Here is a 24661-nt window from a genome sequence, read left to right on the forward strand (position 1 = left end):
CAGGTAATAGTAAGGTGTAATTGACTACAAATAGGTCTCTATGCTTTAAATGTAAATATTAATTTCACTTAGATGATCTAATTCAGTTTTTACAGCATGCTATGGTTTACACAATCCTTTATATAGTATTTTATTTTCCTAACTTTTGAGGTAAGCATTACGAATCATATTTTAACAATGGATGATCTGAATATAAAAGAGATTACAGGATTTGATTAAGATCATATATTGCTGTGATTCAACACCATATTTTCTTAATTCAATTTCATCGTTATTTATATGGTACAATTAGGAAAGGAAGAAGTAATCCAAGCCCTATATTAAACCATATCTGTTGCTGAGTGTCTTCAAAATCATTTTATTTTCCTTCCTAAGATTAAAAAAAAATGATAGAATCCTATGTGCTTGTCTGATGATTCGTAACTTGAAGTCAGGGATTAGATCTCCTCTGTTTCTTAGTTTTATTCTATAGCCCATGAATATATTAAGCATTCAATAGACATTTGTTGAATTAAAATGGTATAAACTATTGATCTGAAATACTGCATTTGAAGCTTGGTACTTCATGCATTTTGTTCATATCATTTATGTACTAAATTCAGTTTTTTTTTATTTTGCATCCTGATTGTGTTTTCGTAAACATTTATTCTAATGCCAAAATTTAATATCAATAAATTATATCTTGGAGAAATAATTTAACAAACTCATATTTGCTTGGTGTGATTATCAAGACTGCAGAAACTTTGGCAATATAACATAATGGGAAAAAAATTGGACAGGAATCAGAACTAACCTTCATTATGGGTTCCTGGAATAGCTCCAATCTATTCAAGTACCCTTGAGCCAAACATTTAAATGCTCCCTGCCTGGATTTCTGCATTTCCCCAATGGAGATGATAATATTTATCTGGCCTACGTTGTAAGCTTCCTTTTTCTAGACCATGATACTCAGTATGACATAGAGGTTCAAATCACTTACTGTTTTCATAACCATAGGCAAACCTCTTCACACTTCCATCTGTAAAGCTGCCTAATAATAGTATCTGTGTTCTAGTTTATCATGAGGATTAAACGAGTTAATATTTATGAAGCGTGTAAAACAGTATTTGGCACATATGCAAATGTTGGTTAAATTTTATGTGCATAAGTGTGTGTGCGCACTTTGAAAAGTATAAAAATATATTTATAATATCAGGTCAATTAATATTTTTTCTCTCTAAATGCTACTCTAGTTATGTATATGCACTTCAAGTACTTGACTTTTAGTTTTCTCATCTGAAAAATTGCATTATCTTTTATTTAACTTATATTTTTGATCATTAAATGCTCTTAAGTACCCCATGCTCAGTAAGACAGGTAAATGGAGAAATCTAGCATGAAGCTAGAAATTAAGAAGGTATATTGTTTCTATAAAAAAGAACAATTTTAACTAGGAAAGACAGAAAACAAGAAACATACCATTGAGGCCAACTGGTTTATAAGGTGTTGTTACTCAGTCCCAGATTTTAAGGCGCAATTCTCACATATGAATTTTCATAGAGGCCTTTGAAGAAGAGAACAAAGTCTATGAAAATGCAGCCAATAAAAGATCCTCCCCTTCCTTGAACTACACCCAACCTGACTTCAGATGCAGGTTGCCTTTACTTGGGGACGTGTGTGGCCGAGAGGAAAGAGGGGTTTCCCTTGAGTAGAATAAAACTTACAGAGCCAACAGCAGACTCCTCAGATGCTAGTAACTTGCCACCAGTAGCGTACACTGTGTCCAACACGCAGAGGCAGGTTTGAGTGGAATTCCCAGATAGCTTGTGATCAAAGACTGGTCTCCAGTGAAGAAGACTTGGGATGGGTGGATGGATGGGTGGATAAATGGATGAATTTAACATTGAGGTGTAATTTGCTTAACAGTAAAATGTTCAGTTTAATAAGTTTAGGCCAATTAATATTAATTTTGATTAATCTCAAATTGTCTTGCTATCAAGTGTTTTTTTTAAGACAGCACCAAGTGTAAAGGAAAATCTTGAGATCATTATGCCAAAGACAAATTTACTCCATAAGATTAGTCCAAATTATCAAGTATATTCCATCATTCTGAATACTCATAAAACATACTTTGATTTTTATTATTTTAAGTGAATATTTGGTGATTTCAAATAAGCAAACCCAAATTCAAGAACTTTCACCGTGCAGAAATTTCCAAAGTCAAAACCAAATAGCGAGTGTGATAAGTTATACTCATTAGACAGCAATAGAGAGGCCCCCTGTAATGGAATATGGGGTGACTGTGAGGATGCTAAAGAAAAAATGGCCATGATTTTTTATCTGAAGTTGTGCTTAGTAAAGTAGGAATAGAAAATAAAGACAAATATGCAACTCCAGGAGTTATGAGAATGTATTCGGGACGTATTTTGAAAACAAACCCAACTGCTAAAATTATGTTGAGTCGACCCGGAAAAGAATTAAGCTGAGATATCTCTTAGTGATACTTTCACATCCAGATGTACGCTTAGATTCATGATGCATTACAGCTAATAAAATTATTTAAGTATGAGAAAGAGCAGACCAAGGGGCCATGAAGAAAATATAATTAAATGCAGATTAAAGGGGCAGGGCTTCTGGTTTGGCAGACACTTACACTTCAAAGACTGGAACATTCTCTTTAATAATACTTCAGTTATCTAATAAAAATGATCATTTGGAAATCATGCTGGTCACTTCTGTCTAGCTCAAGTGTCAATGTTCTGGATACACTGGGTACTTTATTCACACTGAATTGCTTTTATACATCGAGAAAGGTGTTAACTCTTACTCTTCTTAAAATGGACTGTGGTAATTAATTCTGATGCCTGGAAGCAAATAAGTAAATCTTTGAAATATTCATTTTATTTATACAGACTTAGATATCTACTTTTTAGGAAAATCACACTTAAATACCCCTTTCACTTCTGTACATATTTGACACAGTTTGGTATCAACTGTTACTCAGATTATATAGAAATATTTTGTTGCAATGAATTTATCCAATTTCCTTAAAGGAAGAAGCAACAATGGATTATTTCAAGAAGAACATTATGTAATAGTCCATGCTAATGAACTGTTAAAAAAATATCATTGACACAGGCATGTTAATAGCAGTGTGGGTTTTGGTAATCAGCTAACATAATTAGTCCAGAATTATATGGACTTTTTAAGTAATAAAATTTACTGGAAACTTAAATGTAATTAATTAAAAGTTTGGTTTAGTTATAAATATGATTAAAGCATTTTTCTCTAATTTTTTTTTTTTTTTTTTTTGAGATGGAGTCTCGCTCTGTCGCCCAGGCTGGAGTGCAGTGGCGCTATATCAGCTCACTGCAAGCTCCGCCTCCCGGGTTCACTCCATGCTCCTGCCTCCGCCTCCCGAGTAGCTGGGACTACTGGCACCCCCCACCGCGCCCGGCTAATTTTTTGTATTTTTAGTAGAGACGGGGTTTCACGGTGTTAGCCAAGATGGTCTCCATCTCCTGACCTCGTGATCCGCCCACCTCAGCCTCCCAAAGTGCTGGGATTACAGGCGTGAGCTACCGCGCCTGGCCCATTTTTCTCTAATTTATACTTAAATTTGCATTATTATTTGCAAAACGTACCAAAATTTGGACATTTAAGCATCATTTATTCTGAAAAAAGTATAAGACATAGTAAATAACATACCAATATGGGACATGGGAGATAAAAATTGATCACCCAATAGATAAAGGGAAAAGCTCTTTCAGAAAAAAAAGTAAATTTAATTGGCATATAATCAGAATATATATGAGCATTTTGGAGTTCTTGTTTTCCTATTAACTAAGGTAGAGTTTTACAGGTTTGTAGACCAAGGCTTCATCTCCATGAATGTGGCCCCATGATTAAGATGGCTTGGGGTCAGACAGACTCAGTCCTGCTGTTTGTTAGTTGTGTAACATCAGACACGCTCAAAGCCTCAACTTACTCATTTTGGGGAATAATAATAATTATTAAGACTGGTGAGGGCCAAGCTCGGTGGCTCACACCTGTAATCCCAGCACTTTGGGAGGCCGAGGCGGGTGGATCATGAGGTCAAGAGATCGAGACCATCCTGGCTAACACCGTGAAACCCCGTCTCTACTAAAAATACAAAAAATTAGCCGGGCGTGGTGGCGGGCGCCTGTAGTCCCAGCTACTCGGGAGGCTGAGGCAGGAGAATGGCGGGAACCCGGGAGGCGGAGCTTGCAGTAAGCCGAGATCGCGCCCCTGCACTCCAGCCCCAGCGGACAGAGAGAGACTCCATCTCAGAAAAACAAAAACAAAAACTGGTGAGGGTTATAATAAATATATGTGAATTAAATAAAAATATGTTTTAAATGTCATCAATTGTTTTATATTTCTTAATAAATTTCTCTTTTGTCAATTTCATTATTCAGCAAATGCAGAAACTTAGAGTTTCTGCTGTTTGTAGTAATGTAGTATATCTCATCATATGGCAAGTGCTACCAGAGAGAAGTAGGATTATTATTTATTGCGGTTTTTGCAAAACCAGAGGCCCATGCCAGGAGTTTTATTCAGCACGGCTCCTCTTTGATTCCTGTCACACCTAGACACAATGAAGGTGATTGGCAAAAAAGTAGAAGAAATAAAAGAAAAACAAAACAAAAACTCTTCTTGCCAAGATTTCTAAAGTAACGAAGAAATAATGTCACTTGTAAAAGGGGTTTCTAAAATTACCTATCTGGAACAGAAGAAAGCAAGAGTCTGGTACCTCTATCAAATCAATTGGTTTAACATGTTTTCCCTTTTAAAGTAAAATAATAATTTAAATAATAAATACACATTTTTATTTATATAATGCCATTTTTAATATAGTATCATTTTTCTACTGGGATTTTATAGCTTAACAGACATTCATCATTAGTGTGCTAAGTTTCAAATCCTGGCCCTGCTCTATATTTTTTGGTTGGTTTGTTTGGATATTATTACCATAAAAACAAAAACAGGCTTGCAATGGCTGCAGATTCACAGAAGATTATTAGAAATAAAAGTTTATTGTTAAATATTTTGTCATAGCAAAATATATTTTTCTTTAAGAGAAAAAAGTTTTTATCTAAATATTATCAAATTTATTACTTTCATCACTTATGTAAGTTAACCAGTTCATATGCATCTGTATGTCTCAGTAGAGAAAACCAACTTCAACATTACTGTGTTTTATTTTCTCAGAGTTGGACTTGAGACAAAAATTATAAAACTGGAAGATAGTAATATTTAAGGATGCCTTCCTAAAATTATCTTAAGTACATCAAATATTTCCAAAAAATGTTTTTCCTCTGAGAGTTTCGTATGCTGGTAAGAAATATTTTGGGAACAGAATAGACAAGGATTAAGTGAAAAATAAATGTCCCTTTTTACTCTTATTCCAGTTCTCAGAGGAAACAGTTTCTTGCACGGACTTCCAGTTATTTTCTATACATAGAAAGTATATTATATATAACAATATAAAATTTATCATGAATGAACTAGTCTCTACACACTCTGACAGTTACTTTTTAAGTTAAACAATATCTCGAGTATCTCACATATCTATACTCTCACAAGTATTACATATATATTACATACATACTTGCCTAATTAGTTTTTGGTGACAATATATTGTATTATTATATGAATGTACCGTAATTTTTAATAGCAAGTCTCTTTGCAAGTGTAGCTCCAGCTTCTATTAGGAGTGAAATCCCTGGATAAAATATAACTTGTCTCCAAAGCTGATTCTCCAAAACTGTTTCAATTTCCATTCCCACATGGTAATATCAATAGAATAATTGCCCATTGTCCCACAACCTGTTTAACATGGTCACGCAGCTGGATTCTGACTTTGCCAAATGGCTCACTTCAATAAGCTTAACGAATGTTTAAATGAATGGATCTCAATTTATGAATGAGGATTATCATCTTCTCATACACGACTACTGAATGTATCTCACTTTCTGAATGGGCATCATCTTCTCATATACTACCACTTTTTTTTTTTTGAAACAGGGTCTCACTCTGTTGCCCAGGCTAGAGTGCAATGGCATGATCATAGCCCACTGCAGCCTTGAACTCCTGGGCTCAAGCTACCCTCCCACCTCAGCCTCCTGAGTAGCTAGGACTACAGGTGTGAACCACCATGCCCAGCTAATCGTGTGTTTGTTTGTTTGTTTGTTTTAGAGAACACCAGGCTGGTCTCGAACTCTTGGGCTCAAGTGATCCTCCTGCCTCAGCTTCCCAAAGTGCTGGGAATCAGGCATGAGCCACTGTGCCCACCCTTATACTACTTTTTTTTTTTTTTTTTTTTTTTGAGACGGAGTCTTGCTCTGTTACCCAGGCTGGAGTGCAGTGGTGCAATCTCTTCTGACTGCAACCTCCACCTCCCGGGCTCAAGCGATTCTCCTGCCTAGCCTCCCGAGTAGCCTGGATTATGGGCGTGCACCACCACGCCTGGCTAATTTTTGTGTTTTTTTATAGTAGAGACGGGGTTTCACCATGTTGGCCAGGATAGTTTTGAACACCTGACCTCAAATGATCTGCCCGCCTCGGCTTCCCAAAGTGCTGGGATTATAGGTGTGAGCCAGTGCGCCCGGCCCCCTTTTACTACTTTTATATGTCTTGCCTGGTTTTTTCTTCTAACCAGATTTATAATTAAATAACTGGTTTGTTTTCTTACTGACTTTCATGAAATTTTAATTTATCAGGAAATTAGTTCTGTTGTTAATATATGTTGTACATATTTACTCTAATTTATCTCTTTTAAAATGTTTTGTTTTTTGGCCAGACATGGTGGGTCATGCCTGTAATCCCAGCAATTTGGGATCACCTGAGGTCAGGAGTTCAAGACCAGCCTGGCCAACATGGTGAAACCCCATCTCTGCTAAAAACAAAAATTAGCCGGGTGTAATGGTGCGCGCCTGTAATCCCAGCTACTCGGGTGGCTGAGGCAGAACAATCGTTTGAACCCGGGAGGTGGAGGTTGCAGTGAGCTGAGACCTCACCACTGCACTCCAGCCTGGGTGACAGAGCAAGACCCTGTCTCAAAAAAAAACAAAAAAAGAAGTTTTATTTTTTAATATATAGATACTTTAGTGGGACATAGGAATGATTTAGGGCACTTCAATTTGGGTCTATTTTTTCATTCTTTTATTATACTTTAAGTTCTGGGATACATGTGCAAGACGTGCAGGTTTGTTACAAATAGGTATACATGTGCCATGGTGGTATGCTGCACTCATCAACCCGTCATCTACATTAGGTATTTCTCCTAATGCTCTCCGTCCCCTAGTCCCCCAGCTTCTGACAGGCCCCAGTGTGTGATGTTCCCCTCCCTGTGTCCATGTGTTCTCATTGTTCAGCTCCCACTTATGAGTGAATATGTGGTTTGGTTTTCTGTTCCTGTGTTAGTTTGCTGAGAATGATGGGGTCCAGCTTCATCCATGTCCCTGCAAAGGACATGAACTCATCCTTTTGTATGGCTGCATAGTATTCCCTGGTGTATATGTGCCACATTTTCTTTATCCTGTCTATCATTGATGGGCACAGCCACTTGGGCCTGTTTTCTAGGGACACGTCTCTCTGCAGATGGTTACAGCCTCCTTCGGTTTGCGCAGATCACCCTCAGACGAAATGTCAGCATGTCTCTCAATGAAGCTCTTTAATCCACAGCCTTTTTGTTTTCAGCTCGGTTGTTTCTGGTCGGTGCAAAGCTGACTGCAGTTTTTCTTCTCTATTCAATGTTTGTAATTTTTCTTCTCTGTGCTTGACCCCTAAATTAGGATTTGTGTTGAAGTAAAGAATTGTAATAACCTGCGGAGTCACCCTTAAATCTGGATACCCCCTCTTTCTCTTTCTCTCTCAGAATGGAGTACTCCAGAGCAATGTTCTCCACTTCTCCCACGGCATTATCGCACCCCTAAGTCTCTCTTCTGATTAGGACATTCTTCTCTGGGTTCTCAGGTCCCTGGAGGTCTCAGGGACATTGATACCATATTCAGGGTCTAAAAGGTAAGGTTTTTGTGCTTTTTGTACTTCTTCAGTTTGGCCCAGATGTTCTTGTATTTGTCAGGTATTTTTCACAGTGATTCCTACAGTATTTTAAAATCAGTTCTCTCACCTGTTTTTACCCTTTTTTTCTACATAGGGGATATCAGAGACAGGATATAAATAGTAATATTTTATTCTTTCAGGAAGCTATAAATACATTTAGATTATTACAATTTGTACAGACTCTAAGCAGAAATATAATCACATCATTTATGATATTTATCTTCATAAATAGATATTTGAATTGGCTTCCAAAATGACCTTAGAGATGTACTTACTTAATGATGGTGGCCTTGATCTTTTTGTGATTAGATAATAGCCCAGCATGTGGCCACAGTAGCAGAAACACACAGTATGTGCTGGTTAATTGGCTCTACTCGTTTCATGCATTATTACAGCTTATCTGCTGCTTGTGGACTGGTACATGCTGAGCTTCTCAATAATCAAAGAAGAAATCAGGTGCCAGGTCACAATCCAGACCCAAGAAGTGTCTCCTTTTCTGTTTTCCACATGAAGTCATCATTTAGCATTCTTTTCTTCTTTTTCAATGGTGGAGAAGCCCCTGGTATGTAAAACATGCATAAAGTTCAAATAAGGTCAAATTCCAGAAGGCAGCACAGAACTTTTCCTCCTAGTCCTGTTACTTTGGCCGTACATCCTTCTATCATCCCATGCAGCCGGGAATGGGGGCTGCCATTTTCATTTTGATCAATCATTCCTCAAAAGGGCATTTAGAGAGTCATTAGCGTCTAGAGTCATGAAATGAGTAGAATAACAGAAGATAGCATGTCAGAAGACCATGGGCAGCCCCCAGGCTGTATTTGCAGTCCCCGTTCTGCATAATGTGTCCAGTTGGTATGTAATGATGCACGCACAGAAGAGAACCAAACACTCAAATGTTTTGGCTATAATCAAAATTATACCTTGAGTTTCAATGTACTTATGTCTTTGAAAATGGTATTTTAAGGACCAGAAATGTACACAGTGTTCTGTGTTTTCAATACACAAAAATAAACCTTATGCACGTAAGTGTAGGCCTCACTGCTGGGCTGTATTCATTCCTACCACGGACCCTGTAAATACTGTAGAACTATCCAAACAACATCTAAACTTCAGATGTAAAATTCTTAACTCCTAATATTACAAACATTCAACTATTTTGATGGAAAAAATAAGAAGCATGACAATCATTTATAAGAGAAAGAAAATGTATTTCTCAATAAACACAGATTCCTTGACATGGACACTTTCCTGCAGCTTCCGAAGACACCAGCAGTGGAAGGTTATAGTATTCATCGATGGCTAGGGCTGGTTGCAGGAGATATTATGATGCTTTGAAGGTTGTCCTGGTCATCTTTGTAAAATATATGTCAACCACACCTGCTGAGGCTACAGAGCACTGACAGAGGGTAAGAGACTAGAGAAGGAAAAGCTTTGATAAGATAGCTGAAGATAATCAGAAAAGATGGTAACTAATCAAATAAACATCCTCTTGCGTGCACAATGTCAGGAATGCAGCTCTGGAAACAATGCCTTTGTCATAGCACTGTTAGCTGTAGGGTGTGTGCCTTCCTCCTCTTGTGCTTAGCATTTGGAGAATTTTTGTTCGTTTGTTTGAGACAGAGTCTCGCTCTGTCGCCCAGGCTAGAGTGCAGTGGCGCAATCTCGGCTCACTGCAACCTCCACCTCCCGGGTTCAAGCAATTCTCCGCCTCAGCCTCCTGAGGAGCTGGGACTACAGGTGCCCACCACCATGCCTGCCTAATTTTTTTGTATTTTTAGTAGAGTTGGGGTTTCGCCATCTTGGCCAGGCTGGTCTTGAATTCATGACCTCGTGATCCACCCTCCTTGGTCTCCCAAAGTGCTGGGATTACAGGTGTCAGCCACTGTGCCCAGCCTGAGAATTTTAAAAAGAAGTAGAAAAGTGCTATTCTTGATTAAGCCGCTGTCATATCAGACACTGGAGAATGTGGCCCAAGCTCACATGGTTCATTTCTGCAACAGCTCTTGCAATCTATACATTATTGTCACCACTCTATGGGGAATCAATGAGAATTGTGGCAGGAAAGTACTCTGCTGAATGGTGAGGCAGATATAAATCTGGCCTAAGTGAAACAAAAAACTCTCCATTTTTAACTACACTTTACTGGCTCCAGGACTGGAAATTTTCAGGGGTAGTATAGGGAAGGACTAAGGATATCGAGGCTTCTTGGATGAAATAATACATAGATTGTTGGTCCTGGCTGAGTGCAGAAACAAGTGAAAACAGCAGGGCTTGAAAGCTTAGGAGAAAATGGAGGGAGGCAAGAGGTTGGAGGACTTAGTGGATTCATGGAGAACAAATAGAAATACGGAAGTTAGAAGGAGAGTGATAAGAGGCAAGGCAAAGTAGGTGATGAAATTACCCAAAGTATGACTCTGGGATTGGGTTGCTGAAGAAGAGATAATAAATTCTTTAAAGTAAGTAAGAGTGGTGAAGTGCTTATCCCATGTGACTTATTAGAGACAGAATCTGAAATATAATTTGGGTTCACATTATGAAATTTAGTGCATTATGCCATAAGAATGCTGTGTCTCCTAATCCATTATGTTCATTAAGGTGGAGCTTTACATGTGTCTTGATATCTGAGTATAATCTTATGCAATAAATAACAGAAGTTGTTTCATCACTAATTTGAGGTGTGCTGATTTTGTTTCTAAGTTTATAAAATGAAAGTCTTGATTTTTGTTGGTTAAATATTTTGAAAAATTGCAGTTCAAGAGCAAAGTTATGTTTTACTCATCAGTTTTTTGAATGAAAAATTATGTGAACGAGATAACTTTTGTATGAATTTTTAATTTTTAGTAAAGTTACTTAAGTTATGTTTATTCTCCAAAATATTATCAGTCACATTTATTTAGTGCTCAAGACTAAATAAGAATTTTAGACAGATTCTCGCTCTGTCACCCAGGCTGGAGTGCAGTGGCGCGATCTCGGCTCACTGCAAGCTCAGCCTCCTGGGTTCACGCCATTCTCCTGCCTCAGCCTCCCAAGTAGCTGCAACTACAGGCGCCCGCCACCACGCCCGGCTAATTTTTTTGTATTTTAGTAGAGACAGGGTTTCACTGTGTTAGCCAGGATGGTCTTGATCTCCTGAACTCGTGATCTGCCCGCCTCGGCCTCCCAGAGTGCTGGGATTACAGGCGTGAGCCACCGTGCCTGGCCAATTTTTTTTAAATTATGAAACTAGGAAACATTGTTCTATTAAAAATATTTTTCTCTATCTATTCACAGTAACACTGAAGAATGCAGTTTACTTACATCTTTTTCCGTTTGACAGAAGACAGTTGTTAGTAAGTATAATTATTAGATAAAGTATACTTATTTTCCATGTTTAAAATATGAAAAATATGCAATATAGGTTGGTACTAAGAGGGGAAATCTGCTTCTGATCAAAATTTTACTTTAAATATCATTTTTATTTCTTTTGTCCTAAGTTATATACTTTTTCTTCTATTACTTATTGCAAAGTTACTTTAAAACAAAACAAAATCAAAGAAAGCAATCAACAAAGATTTTAAAAATAATAATAGCAGAATCTCTCCTCAATTCTTTCCTCTTCTCCACTCCATCTTGCCTTCACAGCTTTTTTTGTTTCCAAAGGTAGTCAAAACATTTTAGATATTTATGCCAAAGGGTATGGATCTATGATACCGTGGGTCCTGCCAAGCTGAAGGTTTTCCTTTGGCCAAGATAAGTTACTGTGGAAGGAAAGTAACTCTTCCAATCCACGATTCTTAGAAAATTGTACTTTTATACTTTTTAAATTTTAAATGAAATGCCCCACAGCTTTCAATGCATACCCAGTTCAGAGAATTTGAATATCATCCAACATGCTTCCACAGTGATCCCACTCTGAGAGGACTGTGTTATTATGTAAATGCATAGCTTGCTTTCTAGGTAATAAATGATAAAACTCTTCATACAGGAGAATTTGGTCTTTGGTGTATTTCTATATGTATTGAAGGTTTGCTGTGAAATCACTCTGGAATCTCTCAGCTGGTCTGCTCCACAGTATCCTACTGGTCTTGGGCTTTGTATATTAACTTTCCAGAACTCATGCTCACTACAGACTTGCTTTAGGGCCTCTAAATATTTGTTGCTTTTGCATGCCAAGAATTTTATCCTTATTTTTGGAGACAGGAGAGGATGTGAGTGTTGAATTGTATTTCAGGTTACCCTTGGGACATCAAAATGACCAAGGCAGTGTCTGCTAAGTATTTGCTGAGACTCTGGTATGATTCTTTCAAGTCTCAAGACAGTTATCTGAATGATATCCCCGTGACAGTGGACTCCTGCACATTCACAGTCCTGGAAGGAGCCTGTCCACATTGGCATTCCGGAAGTCCATAAAAGACAAACACATATGCAGTCCCCAAGAAAGCATTGTTGTAAACAAATCTGCACTAGATGGAAACTCTGTTATGTGGTGCCGGCATGCATGGAAGAGTAAGTCCAGAACTACACCTGGAAGTTCTTTTTACTAAAAGAACACACAGTTCTTTTTTACTTTATTATATTGTATTGTATTTTATTTTGTTTTATTATACTTTAAGTTCTAGGGTACATGTGCACAACATGCAGGTTTGTTACATATGTATACGTGTGCCATGTTGGTGTGCTGCACCCATCAACTCATCATTTACATTACGTGTATCTCCTAATGCTATCCCTCCCCCCTCCCCCCACCCCACAACAGGCCTCGGTGTGTGATGTTCCCCGCCCTGTGTCCAGGTGTTCTCATTGTTCAATTCCCACCAATGATTGAGAACATGCAGTGTTTGGTTTTCTGTCCTTGTGATAGTTTGCTCAGAATGATGGCTTCCAGCTTCATCCATGTCCCTGCAAAGGACATGAACTCATCATTTTTTATGGCTGCATAGTATTCCATGGTGTATATGTGCCACATTTTCTTGATCCAGTCTATCATTGATGGACATCTGGGTTCGTTCCAAGTCTTTGCTATTGTGAATAGTGCTAGAATAAAATACATGTGCATGTGTCTTTATAGTAGCGTGATTTATAATCCTTTGGGTATATACCCAGTAATGGGATGGCTGGGTCAAATGGTATTTCTAGTTCTAGATCCTTGAGGAATTGCCACACTGTCTTCCACAATGGTTGAACTAATTTACACTCCCACTAACAGTGTAAAAGCGTTCCTATTTCTCTACATCCTCTCCAGCACCTGTTGTTTCCTGACTTTTTAATGATAGCCATTCTAACTGGTGTGAGATGGTATCTCATTGCGGTTTTGATTTGCATTTCTCTGATGACCAGTGATGATGAGCATTTTTTCATGTGTCTGTTGGCTGCATAAATGTCTTCTTTTGAGAAGTGTCTGTTCATATCCTTTGCCCACTTTTTAATGGGGTTGTTTCATTTCTTCTTGTAAATTAGTTTAAGTTCTTTATAGATTCTGAATATTAGCCCTTTGTCAGATGGGTAGATTGCAAAACTTTTCTCCCATTCTGTAGGTTGCCTGTTCACTCTGATGGTAGTTTCTTTTGCTGTGCAGAAGCCCTTTAGATTAATTAGATCCCATTTGTCAATTTTGGCTTTTGTTGCCATTGCTTTTGGTGTTTTAGTCTTTGCCCATGCCTGTGTCCTCAATGGTATTGCCTAGGTTTTCTTCTAGGGATTTTATAGTTTTAGGTCTTACATTTAAGTCTTTAATCCATCTTGAATTAATTTTTGTATAAGTGTAAGGAAGGGATCCAGTTTCAGCTTTCATGGTTACCCAGTTTTCCCAGCACCATTTATTAAATAGGGAATCCTTTCCCCATTCCTTGTTTTTGTCAGGTTTGTCAAAGATCAGATGGTTGTAGATGTGTGGTGTTATTTCTGAGGCCTCTGTTCTGTTCCATTGGTCTATATATTTGTTTTGGTACCAGTACCATGTTGTTTTGGTTACTGTAGCCTTGTAGTATAGTTTGAAGTTAGGTCGCATGATAGCATCACAATTCTATACACATTTCAGGAATGTTTTTTTTAAAGAGACAACCTCAATTCTTAATGATTTTTAAATTTTTGTAAAATAATCAGATGCAACCAATGGACTGATTGAGTAAATCTACTTTTCCCTTTTTGTTGATGGGCCCTAAATTTCCAAGTCTTCTGTGTATAAGGTGGGCTTAATTTTACAAATAGTCATTTTGAAGTTAAAATAACTTGTTTTCTTTATACCCAATTTTAAAATTCAGAATGCCATATCAGCCACTTTATGGATAATTTCTCACATACTTCTTTCTCTGAATGAGAATTTTAAAATTTTATGCAAAAATGTTTCAACTTACAATGGCATATTTTAATATAACATCTTTAATTTCAACTTTTTCCTTTTGGATATACTTTTATAGAAAGGAATGCAGTATTTATTAAACCACTATTTTCTTCATCTATTGGCAGTGTGTTTAAGGAATTCAGTTTATACATTGTGGGAATCTTTTTCAGATAAACTGTATATCAAGTAGTTTTGTGGTTTTTGAAGGAACTTTTTGGCATTCAGGGCCATTTCTTGTGCTGTACAAAGCAGCCCTTAGTGCTTTCTGGAGAGCAGACTACTTAAAATTCATATGAACACATTCGATGTGATGTGTATGTTTAGAATCACTATTGAAATATTTCTCTATTTAATTGGGGTGGTTCATGCTAATTCACATGGTGGACATTGGCAGCTATTTTCAGTCTACCAATTTTTTCTTTGGGGGACATAGTAAAATCTCTGCTTCCATAAATGTTTCCACTTTCTGAATGCAGCAGTTTTCCCTTCTTCTTCTAGCTCTTTCTTAGTGGGCAGAGAGAACAGGAAATGCTAGTTGTTGCAATGCAAGCCTGGCAGGCAAGCACACCTCTCCTCCCCAGGAACTGAGTAAGCCACGATGCTCAACTCCAGTGACTGCTGAATTTCAACAGCTGCACCCTCTCTTTTTACCCCTGGTGTCACATAGAGCATATGCCCTTGGACATTCAGGAAATCAAGTATTGCTTCCATTCTGGCCGTGGTGCTAGAAATGCATTGTATCTCTTTACCTCAACCATTTCTGTCTCCTCCCTCAGCTCCTAGGAAGCTGCTGACTCACCCTTTTCTTGACAAGTCCTTCTGGGTAGTCTTCCTGGGTAGCATCTGAGATCAACCCCAAACTGGCACACTTTCTATCTCTTTCTGTCTGCCACATCTGGAATCACAATAAAGAGGACACTGCTGGTAAGGACTTCAAATGCATGTCAAATGGTCAGAGCCATGGGCTCTAGGAACAGGTGCCAGCAAGTCACAACAAAGGGTTAAATGAGACCAATCTGCCCACTCCACAGTGGGCACCTCTGGACTCTGGGTGGATCTGAGGACTCTTCTTTGGTCTGAATGTGTTGGAAACTTATTTGCCAGTGCAACAGTTTTGAGACATGAAACCTTTAAGAGGGCAGAGCCCTCATAAGTGGACTAACACCATTATTGTGGAAGTGGGTTCATTATTAAGAGAGTAGGCTTGTTATAAAAGCAAGTTCAGCCTCCTCTTGCTCTTGCTCTTGACCTCTTTTGCCATTCCACTTTCTGTCATGACATAATGCAGCATGAAGGCCCTTGTCAGATGTCGGCATCATGCTCTTGGACTTCCAGCCTCCAGAACCATGAACCACATAAACTTCTATTCATCATAAATTACCCAGTCTGTGGTACTCTGTTACAGCAGCATAAAACAGACTAACACAGACCCATCATCTCCTGACACAGATATAAAGTGAATCCCTAGCAGGCATCTTTGTCCCTCAGAGAAGTCCTGGAGGCCAAGTAGTGGAACAGCAGCATACCAATATCTTTCCCACAAAAAACCTTTCTAATTTCCTGTCCAATATTTCTAAAAGAATGGAGGCAAGTGGTCTTCCGAGAGTCCCCAAATTATTCCCAGCCGCCTCCTTGGCAAGGTCTGCTTTGATGGATTCACAGATTGTTCTGCAATATGAGTAGCATTGACAGTTACTATCTTTGGGCCTCAGTCAAAACAGAGACAGAGAATACCCATTTAACAGGCACTCCAACTTAGGTATCCACAGAACGTATAGTTTTGTTATTCTCTATCGTGGGCCTGCTCTTGCCAATGTTTCAGCAGATAGCTGCATAGTTTAGAATTTCTAGTTAATAATATTTCAGTTTCAACTGTCTCCCTTCAGTTTAATATGGGGTGTATTTAAAATTAATACAACTCCCTATTAGATATTAAAGGATTGTTTTGGAACAACTGAGTCCTTTCAGATAAATCTTTAATACTCTACTTTTCTCTCACTTCTCTCACTCTTTTTTGTTTGTTTGTTTGTTTGTTTGAGACAGAGTCTCACTCTGTCACCCAGGCTGGAGTGCAATGGCGTGACCTTGGCTCACTGCAACCTCCGCTTCTTGGGTTTAAGTGATTCTCGTGCCTCAATCTCTGGAGTAGCTGGGATTACAGGCATGTGTCACCACACTTGGCTAATTTTTTTTGGTAGTTTTTGTAGAGATACAGCCCACCTTGGCCTCCCAAAGTGCTGAAATTACAGGTGTAAGCCACTGCACCCAGCCTCACTCTCCTTTACTTCTCCAGGTTGGTGGCTGTGTCTATGAGGAGTACCCTTTCTATGTCTGCAGGAGGAGAGTGGGTCCTTGCATCCACACAGCAGCCTGGAGTGTCACTCTGGACACTCTCCTGCCTCAGCCTCCCGAGAAGCTGGGACTACAGGCATGTGCCACCACACCCAGCTAATTTTTGTATTTTTAGTAGAGACGGGGTTTCACTATGTTGGCCAGGATGGTCTTGATCTCTTGACCTCGTGATCTGCCTGCCTCGGCCTCCCAAAGTGTTGGGATTACAGGCGTGAGCCACTGTGCCTGGCCGATAGTTTCTTATACTGTGAAGAAGCTCTTTAGTTCAATTAGATCCCATTTGTTAATTTGTGCTTTGTTGCAATTGCTTTTTGTGTTTTTGTTATGAAATCTTTGCCACTTCCTATGTCCAGAGTGGTATTTCCTAGGTTATTTTCCAGGGTTTTTATAGTTTTGGGTTTTATGTTTAAGGCATTAATCCATTTTGAGTTGATTTTTGTGTATGCTGTAAAGAAGGAATCCAGTTTCAGTCTTCTACATATGGCTAGCCAGTTATCCTAGCACGATTTATTGAAATAAGAAGTCTTTTCTCCATTGCTTGTTTCTGTCATATTTGTCAAAGGTCAGATGATTTAGATGTCTGGTCTTATTTCTGGATTATCTATTTGGTTCTGTTGGTCTATGTGTCTGTTTTTGTACCAGTATCATGCTGTTTTAGTTACTGTAGCCTTGTAGTATAGTTTGAAGTCCAGTAATATGATGCCTCCAGCTTTGTTACTTTTGCTTAGGATTGCCTTGGCTATTTGGGCTCTTTTTAAATTGTGTAGTTAAGTAATGTTAAGCATAGTCACCTGAATAATCTTGCCAAAGTAAAACTTTATAATCATTGAACAACAATTCCCACTTTTCAACTCTCCCCAACCCTGGTAACCACTATTCTATCTTGTGTTTCAATAAATTTTGCTACTTTAAATACCTTGTATAAGTGGAATCATACAGTATTTGCCTTTTTGTAAGTGACTTATTTCATTTAGCCCAGAGTCTTCGAGGTTCATTTATGTTATAGCATGTGAAATAATTTCCTTTGTTTTTAAGGTAGAATAATAACACACTGTGTGCCTATACCACATTTTGTTTATCCACTCATCTGCTGATGAACGTTTAGGTTGCTTCCACCTTTTGGCTGTTGTGAATAGTACAGCTATGAACGTAGGTGTGAAAGACCTCAAGATGCTGTTTTTAATTCTTTTGGGTATATACTCAGAAGTGAGATTGCTAGATCATATATTCAATTTTTTGAAAAACCACTATAGCTTTTGAGCCAATGTTTCAACAGATGGCTGAATAAGTTAGAATTTACAGTGAACAATATTACAGTTTCTTCCAGTTTCAACTGTCTCCCTTCAGTTTAAATATGGAATCTATTTAAAATACACCCCCCATTCGATTTTAAATGATTACTTTGGAATAACTGAGTCTTTTTAGGTAAATCCTTAATACTTCACTTTCCATAGCTGTTGCACCATTTTACAATCCCCGCAGTGCACAAGAGTCCCGATTTCTCGACATTCTTGTCAATACTTGTGATTTTACTTATTTATTTTGGTAGTATTCATCTGAATGGGAGTAAGGTGATATATCATTGCATTGCAATTGGTTTTGATTTGCATTTCTCTGATAATTAGTCACTAATTATTATTGAGCATCTTATACTTCTGTGATGATGTGGGAATTTTTCTTCATTGTACAACAGGTATCCACTATAGTGGCGTAGTTCTACACTCTACACAATTTTTTCTAACACTACACAAAAACAAACACTAAATCTGACTTCCAATTGTCAGGATTACTGGTCTACTCCTCTGCCCACCCATAGGCTGATTATAAATCTTTGAAATTAATTACATCTAAAATTTTTCTTTCCTGTCAAGTCACTGTTGACGAGGTTCCTCTGCTCACATTGGCAGTCTCTTTCTTTCTCATGATTCTTCAAGTCGTCATTTTGTTAGAGGCCAAGCTTTCAATCACGGACTGAAATTATATTGTGTGCTTTTTGCCTGAGTGTTTAATCCCTTAATTTACAAGCGGATGTAGGAGTGCATACCCAGGAGGTGAGGGCAAAGACTCCCGATGAGTCTTTGGAATCTCAAATCTGTTACCGTTTTGGCTTGGGACAACAAACATCCTGTCAGTCTCAATTGCTGTATAATTGAAAAGAGAATGATAACAGTTGTCCTACATACATCATAACTCTCTTTGAATCAATGATAATTAATCCATGTGAAAAGCTTTCAAAAACTTGTAAAAATCCCTCATAATTACATGGTGTTTTACAATTTACAAAGAACTTTCACATGCAGATTTCTCATGTGATTTTTATGTTTTGAGTGGGCAGAGTGAGAAATTATATTTATAAAGTATTTGTGTATATGCCAATAACGATGCCTAATATCCCCCACTTTACATATTTAAAAGACCTTTAAAATTATGACTTTTCCTAGTTTTCACAGCACATAAAAAAGCCAATACCACTACACAGGTGTGTAGTTTCTGGTCTTGTGCACTGACCATTTCCTACACCATCTTTTTGTATGCTCTCTAGCTTCCGTAGTTGTTACTTGAGTAGAAGAGTACTGAAAGGCCACGTAGAATATACAGCTTGGTTTCATCCCACTGATAAAAATCTACTTTTAACATACATGTTAAAATAATCGAGCCTGACTAAATTATTTTTGTATTTTTTCCATTTTACCTGTTATCAACTTTTTAATTAAGCAATGGGGCCATGGTAGGCAGGGTATTCCCTAGAACTTGTGAATATGTTACCCTACATGACAGAAGGACTTTCAGATGTAATTAAACGTAATGACGTTGAGTTAGGGAGAGGGTCCTGCCCAGTGGAATCACAAGGGTCCTTAAAGGTATAAGAAGGAGTCAGAGGACAGAGTCAGAAGGAGACGTGCTGATGTGAGAATGGTCAGAGAGATACAACCTTCCTGTCTTTGAAGATGGAGGAAAGGGGCCTTGAGCCAAGGATTGTTGTTGGCCTTCAGAAACTGGAAAATGCAAGAAAATCAAGTCTCCCTAAAGCCCCTAGAAGGGAACACAGTCCAACTAATTCATTTATTTTAGCCCAGGAGATCCCTGTTGGGCTTCCGACTTACATACTGGAAGATAATCCATTCCTGGTGGTTTGTGTCACAAGGTCTGTAGTACTTTGTTCCAGTATCAGTAGAAAACCAGTAGAAGGGGAATTCACGTAAATATCATTACACACAGAAATAATTACTTATTATTCTTTTGTTCTCAAATCCTACCTTGTAAACAAAATGAATTTTTGTTTTTCGGGGCTTTTGTACTAATTCTTATGAATCCACTGATATTTTGTTTTTTCTGTTGTCTCCCTCAGGAACCCGAAAGGAAGAAGCCTATACGACTGGGGACACATGTCTTAGAAGCACACCCATGAGGTAAAGTGTCGCATACTCTTTGATAAGGTAAGGCTCCCTGGACGAGATGTTCTACAGGTACCATGAGCTCAGTGAAATGCTTTTGGAAAGACACTCAGCGGAGTGGGCACCACGAGGTTAGGAGAAGCAGCTTCTGCTCGTCATAACTTTGGCAAATGTTTACACATCAGTAATGAAAAATATTCTCTTGGCGATTTCAGGCTTGTTACTATGGATGTTGTTTGCTAACATTGACTATTTTTCCTAACTGCTTATAGAAACTCCAGGCTGTCACCCATCTGTTCTCTCATCAAAGTAGTTTTGGGCCAGCAACTATTTCAGACATTTCTACAGTTTCAGATGTCTCACTCTGCCTATGACTCTATGTTGTACTTGAGGACTGGACGCACAGAGTAAAGTGCAAATAGCAAGCATTCAGGTCCAACTCTCTTCCTTCTGGTTAACAATATGAAAGAAAGAGGTAGTATCGGAATTATTTTAGTTCAATGTAGGCATTATAAAATGTGTATATATTTTAAAACATCATGTGGTACATGATAAATATATACAACTTTTATTTTTCAATAAAAAATTATTAAAAAAGTCATCGAACCTGATTTCTCATACTACTTTTTTGGTAACACTCATCACACCAAAGACTTATTATTTTAAAATGTTATTTTTCATAATTAATTTCTTATTAATTTTATAGGCTAGATTTTAATTGTTATGTCTAAATAGTAGTGTCTGGTACGTGGTAGATAATCAATGTGACTTGAATAAATGAATAAGTCTGTTAACGACATACTTCTCATCACTGTAACTTATTTTTGGTTTAGGACTGATAAAACATTTTTTCTCTCACCCCATATTGCTAAAGATCAAATCCTTCTTCTTTAAGATGCTACCATTGTTCCATTCATCAACGCCAAATCATTCCTCGGGCCTGAGAGGAGCTGCCATCCTTCACTTCGTCTTTGGGTCACTTCCAACCTCTGTTCTCTGTGTGTCTCTTCTGGACTTCCTGGGAGAATAGCCTCTCTCATGATACTCACTTTCTTCCACATCTTCAATCTCTGCTTCATTGATAGATTATGCTACTCAATATAGAAACAACATCTTTTATTTTTTAATGATAAACATTCTCCCCCTCAATCTTTTAACCTACTAATGCAGGCAATCTAATCTAAAGAATAGCCTGCAATGCCTCCTTTCATCATTTCCCATTTAATCCAGCTTTCTGGCTGAGTAATTTTGCAGAAAGCCCTTTATCCCGTGTCACAGATGGAACTTTGCAGTGGCCTATTCTGATGAACATGTGGCAGTTTACATGCTATTTGCATTTGAAGCTGTTTATCACTCCCTCCTTCTGAGTACTTTCTTCTTGGTGGGCTTTTATGATAGTAATTGCTATCCTACTGCTGAGTTTCTGAGCACTGCTTGTCAGACACTTTATTATGCTCCCTTTCCTTTGCCCATACTTGCAAAGTTAGATTTCCACATATGCCTTTCCCGTCTTCTTATTCCATGAGATTTATCTAAGTGATTTCATCCATTGCTATGGGTTCAACTACCGCTAATATGTTCTTTACTCCCAGCTCTCTTTCTACAGCTTCACATATTTAACTGCCTTTCAGGGAATCACCAAAAGGCAATTCCATCTTAATATACGCAAAACTGAACTTATGATCCTTAAGTATGAGGCCAGTTCTTTCTTATGCATTTTCTAAATCAGTGAGTGATACCATCTCTTGTCCTGTTGTCCTGGCAGAATTGCAGGAGGTGACTGCTTTCTCTACCCTCCCTATAAAAATTACCATCTCTCATTTACCAACCTCCCAATACCCCAATCATTAGTATCTTTTTAAGAAATGATTTTCTGTTGTTTAACATTTTTTATATGCTATTACCTATATGGTTTTCCTCCTGAAATGGGATATTGGGTAAGAGGGTACCAGATGGAGGTCACATAGACCTACAGTTTATTCAAAGGGGACATCTATGGAGCAAAGGCAAAATGGAGAACCCAGTGCAGCCAAACAGCTACTCAAAGGTCTGAGCGGAGATACAGAAATGACACAGGAGATAACAGAAAGAGAGAGACATATCAAGTGGGTTTTGAGTGTAGGCAAAACCACATTTACCCGTAGCTCTGGAGAACCCACCAGCACTGTTTTGAGACTGTTGCAGCCTGCAAGGGAGGGCGGACACTGAGTTCAGACACGCACACCCTCCGACCAGCTCCCAAATGTCTGCTGATGTTTACAACTTTGCTTCCTGCTTTCCTACCTGGTCTTAGCCTTTTGATACACACCCTCCCACTGCTATCAGAGTAAGATTTGAGCTAAGTACATAATCTGGCCCTGCCAGATTATGACATTAGAAGGAGAATAGATAGGTCAATGGAACCTGAGATACATTTTAGAAAAATATTAATATGTATGCCATATGTATAGTGTGCAGCTGGCATTTTAAACACGTGGAGAATGATGAAAAATTTAATAAACCATGAGAGGAAATTGGATAACTATTTCCGATACACACACACATCAGATTCCCTTTTTTATGTCACATGCAAAACTAAAATAATATTTGAATGGCTTAATCAGTGAAATATTTTTCTAAATTAACTAACATACTGGAAAATATTTGACTTATCTCAAACCAAATATGTATTTTTATTGTATAGGGTTTTTTCTTTTTTAAAAAATTTCAGCTTGCAATTTAGATGTAGGAGGTACATGGGCAGATTTGTTACAATGGACTATTGCATGATGCTGTGGTTTGAAGTACGGTTCCCATCACCCTGGTAGTGAGCATAGTTCCTGATAGGTAGTCTTTTTTAACCTAACCTCCGTCCCTCCCTCCCTCCACCGTCTAGTAGTCCACAGTGTCTATTGTGTCTCATATTTATGTCCATACGTGCTCAATGCTTAGCTTCCATTTATAAGTGAGAATATGTGGTATTTGGTTTTCTGTTTCTGCATTCATTTGCTTAGATCGCCCCAGCTCCATCTATATTCCTGCAAAGAATATGATTTTATTCTTTTTTATGGCATATAGTATTTCATGGTGTATATGTACCACATTTTCTTTGTCCAATTTCCTACTGATGGTCGCCTGTGTGGATTCCATGTCTTTGCTATTGTGAATAGTGATGCAGTGGACATCTGAGTGTAAATGTGTTTTTGGCAGAATGATTTATTTTCTTTTGAGTGTATACCCAGTAATGGAATTGCTGGGTCAAATGGTAGCTTTGTTTTAAGTTTTGAGAAATCTCCAGACTGCTTCCTCAGTGGATTGGTCTAATTTACATTCCCACTAACAGCGTATAAGCTTTCCCTTTTCTCTGCAATGTTGCCAGCATCTGTTTTTTTGACTTTTTATAATAGCCATTCTGACTGGTATGAGATGGTATCTCATTGTGGTTTTGATTTGGATTTCTCTGATGATTAGCGATGCTGAGCATTTTTTCACATATTTGATGTATGTCTTCTTTGAGAAATGTCTGTTCATGTCTTTGCCCATCTTTTAATGGGGTTAATTGGGTTTTGTTTGTTCAACTGTTTAAGTTCCCTATAGATTCTGGATATTAGGCCTTTGTCAGGTGCATACTTTGCGAATATCTCCTCCCATTCCCTAGACTGTCTGTTTACTGTGCTGATTTTTACTCTCTGTTTATTTTGCTATGTAAAAGTTCTGGAGTTTAATTAGGTCCCACTTGTCCCATTTTTGTTTTTGTTGCAAGTGCTTTTGGGGACTTAGCTAAAAATTATTTGCCAAGGCTGATGTCCAGAAGAATGTTTCCTAGGTTGCCTTCCAGAATTTTTATAGTTTGAGGTCTTACATTTAAATCTTTAATGTATTTTCAGTTAATTTTTGTATGAGGTGAAACGGAGGGGTCCAGTTTCATTCTGCTACATATGGCTAGCCAGTTATCCCAGCTGTGTTTATTGAATAGGGAGTTCTTTCCCATTGCTTGTTTTTGTTGGCCTTGTCAAAGATCAGATGGTTGTTGGTATGTAGCTTTATTTGTTTGTTTTCTATTCTTTTGCATTGGTCTATGTGTCTGTTTCTGTAACAGCACCATGCTGTTTTGGTTACTGTGGCTTTATAGTATAGTATGAGGTTGGAAAGAGTGATGCCTCTGGCATTGTTCTTTTTGCTTAGGCTTTCTTTGGCTGTTCAGGCTCTTTTTGGTTCAATACAAATTTTAGAGTAGTTTTCTAATTTTAGTAAATTTTCTAAAGTAAATGTTCTAATTCTGTGAAGAATGACGTTGGTAATTTGATAGGTATAGCATTGAATCTGTAAAGTGCTTTGAGCAATACGGCCATTTTTACAATAGTGGTTTTGGTACTGAAACACCAGGTGCTCAGTCTAGGTCCTGCTGCTTGCTGCACAGAAAGCCAATGACTGAGACAGCAAGTATTGCCAAGGAAGAAGCTTTAATCCGGTGCTGCAGCAGAGGAGGTGGGAACTCAGTCTCAAATCCATCTCTCTGACCTACTAAAACCAGGGATTTATATAACAA

The 24661-nt window shown here is 38.1% G+C and overlaps 1 long non-coding RNA gene across 1 annotated transcript in view; it reads left to right on the forward strand.

The window, feature by feature from the left end:
* The window catches only part of LOC100991208 (uncharacterized), a 134986-nt gene that overhangs the window by 9798 nt on the left and 100527 nt on the right, over positions 1-24661 (forward strand). Inside the window, exons 3-4 of the long non-coding RNA XR_008625282.2 lie at positions 11338-11396; positions 20088-20175. This is a non-coding gene — a long non-coding RNA (uncharacterized LOC100991208). The remainder of the gene's footprint in view (positions 1-11337; positions 11397-20087; positions 20176-24661) is intronic.

Source organism: Pan paniscus, chromosome 3 (genome assembly GCF_029289425.2).
Source record: "Pan paniscus chromosome 3, NHGRI_mPanPan1-v2.0_pri, whole genome shotgun sequence".
NCBI classification, from domain to species: Eukaryota; Metazoa; Chordata; class Mammalia; order Primates; family Hominidae; genus Pan; species Pan paniscus.